At 44.7% G+C, this 2,903-nt stretch overlaps 1 pseudogene; it reads right to left on the reverse strand.

Annotated features, from left to right (window-relative positions):
• LOC119472740 overlaps positions 1–2,577 on the reverse strand; it is a 12,617-nt pseudogene extending 10,040 nt beyond the window's left edge.
• Positions 2,578–2,903: the final 326 nt, after the last annotated feature.

Raw genomic sequence — 2,903 nt, forward strand, 5'->3', positions numbered from 1 at the left:
TCAGCAGTTTGTGAGGTCGAGGCAGGTGGATCACCTGAGGTTAGGGGTTCGAGACCAGCCTGGCCAACATGGGAAAACCGCATCTCTACTAAAAACACAAAAATTAACCAGGTATGGTGGTGCACACCTGTAATCCCAGCTACTTGGGAGGCCGAGGCAGAAGAATTGCTTGAACCTGGGAGGTGGAGGTTGCAGGGAGCTGAGACTGTACCATTGCATTCCAGCCTGGGCAACAAGAGTGAAATTCCATCTCAAAAAAAAAGTTTTTTTTTTCTTTTTTTTTTTTTTGGATCCAATGTGTGTTGTAACTTCTCAAAAAGCTTCATCTTATTAAAAAAAATTTTTTTTGAGACAGACTCTTACCCTGTCACACAGGCAGGAGTGCAGTGGCATGATCTTGGCTCACCACAGCCTCCACCTCCTGGGGTCAAGCAATGCTCTAGCCTCAGCCTCCCAAGTAGCTGGGACTACAGGTGCATGCCACCATGCCTGGCTGATTTTTGTATTTTTAGTAGAGATGAGATTTCACCATGTTGGCCAGGCTGGTCTTGAACTCCTGACCTTAAGAGATCCACCTGCCTGGACCTCCCAAAGTGCTGCGATTACAGGTGTGAGCCACTGCACCCAGCCTTTATTTCAATCTTTAACACTTTATTTAAATACTTTAATCAGGCCAGGGGCAGTGGCTATTGCCTGTCATCCCAGCACTTTGGGAGGCCTAGGCAGGCTGATCGCCTGAAGTCAGGAGTTCGAGGCCAACCTGACCAAATTGGAGAAACTTCATCTCTACTAAAAATACAAAATTAGCCAGGCATGGTGGTGCATGCCTGTAATCCCAGCTACTCAGGAGGCTGAGGCAGGAGAATCACTTGAACCTAGGAGGTAGAGGTTGCGGTGAGCCAACATCATGCCAGTGCACTCCAGCCTGGGCAAGAAGAGTGAAACTCCATAACTCAAAAAAAAAAAAAGGAAGACGAAAATAAATAAATAAATACTTTAGCCGGGCACGGTGGCTCACGCCTGTAATCCCAGCACTTTGGGAGGCCAAGGCGGGTGGATCACGAGGTCAAGAGATCGAGACCATCCTGGTCAACATGATGAAACCCCGTCTCTACTAAAAATACAAAAAATCAGCTGGGCATGGTGGTGCGTGCCTGTAATCCCAGCTACTCAGGAGGCTGAGTTAGGAGAATTGCCTGAACCCAGGAGGCAGAGGTTGCGGTGAGCCGAGATCGCGCCATTGCACTCCAGCCTGGGTAACAAGAGCAAAACTCCGTCTCAAAAATAAATAAATAAATAAATAATCAGTAACTTGCTAGTCTTCAAGGTATTCAAGTGAGAAAGAACATCTCCCCAATGCCAGGTCTCAAAAATGTAGAAGAGGGATTCAAAGTCATAACCATTTCTTTCTTCTTTTTTTTTTGAGACGGAGTTTCGTTCTTGTCGCCAAAGCTGGAGTGCAATGGCACGATGTTGGCTCACTGCAACCTCCACCTCCCAGGTTCAAGCAATTCTCCTGCCTCAGTCTCCTGAGTAGCTGGGATTATAGGCATGCACCCCTACACCAGGCTAATTTTGTATTTTTAGTAGAGACGGGGTTTCTCCATGTTGGTGAGGCTAGTCTCAAACTCCCAACCTTCGGTGATCATCCGCCTTGACCTCCCAAAGTTCTGGGATTACAGGCATGAGCCACCGCACTCAGCAGGCATAAGCATTTCTTTCCTGAGCATAAACTTCTTCAATAGAACAGAAGACAATGCTTGGTGTCGTCACCACCAGGAGCACAGATTCCACAGATTAGCTGTATATCAGTTAAGCAGAGAATGCTGAGAGGTACTCTAGCTGTCCTTTGCACACTGGCGTTTTATTTTAGAAAATATCTTGATCTTGTTATATTTTCTTCAAACTCTTCAGGGAGTAATTAACCTGCAGGCTATTGACTTCAGTTGCTGAAGTTTCCTTACAGCACCCCAGCACCCTCATACAGAACCTGAATGGATGGAGACAGTCTCCACAGTGAATTCTATGCATTCTCCTTTAAACTACCTTGTATTAGAGTTATCTTAGAGGGGCAGAACTAATAGGATATATATATGGGAGTTTATTAAGTATTAACTTACATGGTCACAAGTTACCACAATAGGCTCTGTGCAAGCTGAGGAGCAAGGAGAACCAGTCTGAGTCCCAAAACTGAAGAACTTAGAGTCATGTTTGAGGGCAGGAAGCATCCAACACAGGAGAAAGATGTAGCCTGAGAAGCTAGGCCAGCCTCTCCTTTTCACGGTTTTCCTGCCTGCTTTACATTTGCTGGCAGCTGACAGTGCCCATCAGATCAAGGGTGGATCTGCCTTCCCCAGCCCACTGACTCAAATGTTAATCTCTTTTGGCAACACCATCACAGACACACCCAGGATCAATACTTTGTATCCTTCAATCCAATCAAGTTGACTCTCAGTATTAACCATCACATGCCCTCTAAGCATTTTTTTTCCGGAAGTTGTGCAAGTAAGGCAAAACTCAGTGATCATCAAACAGACTGCAACAAATTGGGCATATGAGATCTTTCAGCACCTCCATCACATACTTCGTCCCCTGTCAACAGCTGTATTTAACAGAGTCACCATCTCCAAGGGCAAAGCAATCACATTTATCTCCAGATCTAGAGATAAGAATTGTGGTATCTTTCCTTTGAGTCCCTATATATGTAACTATGTGTAACATACACAAGTGTGTAGATACAGGGATAATAATATACAGGTTTATGATTCAATTTTAGTTTTTAAAATTGATTTAACATTACATTGTAAACATCGTCCCTGTGCTACTCTTGGAGCAGGGAAAAGAGGGAAACACAAAGCCCCGAATTTCGTAATATTCTGTTTTCCTTAGGGAACTAGATTCTT

The sequence above is a fragment of the Cebus imitator genome, unplaced genomic scaffold (assembly GCF_001604975.1).
Source record: "Cebus imitator isolate Cc_AM_T3 unplaced genomic scaffold, Cebus_imitator-1.0 Scaffold117, whole genome shotgun sequence".
Lineage (NCBI taxonomy): Eukaryota > Metazoa > Chordata > Mammalia > Primates > Cebidae > Cebus > Cebus imitator.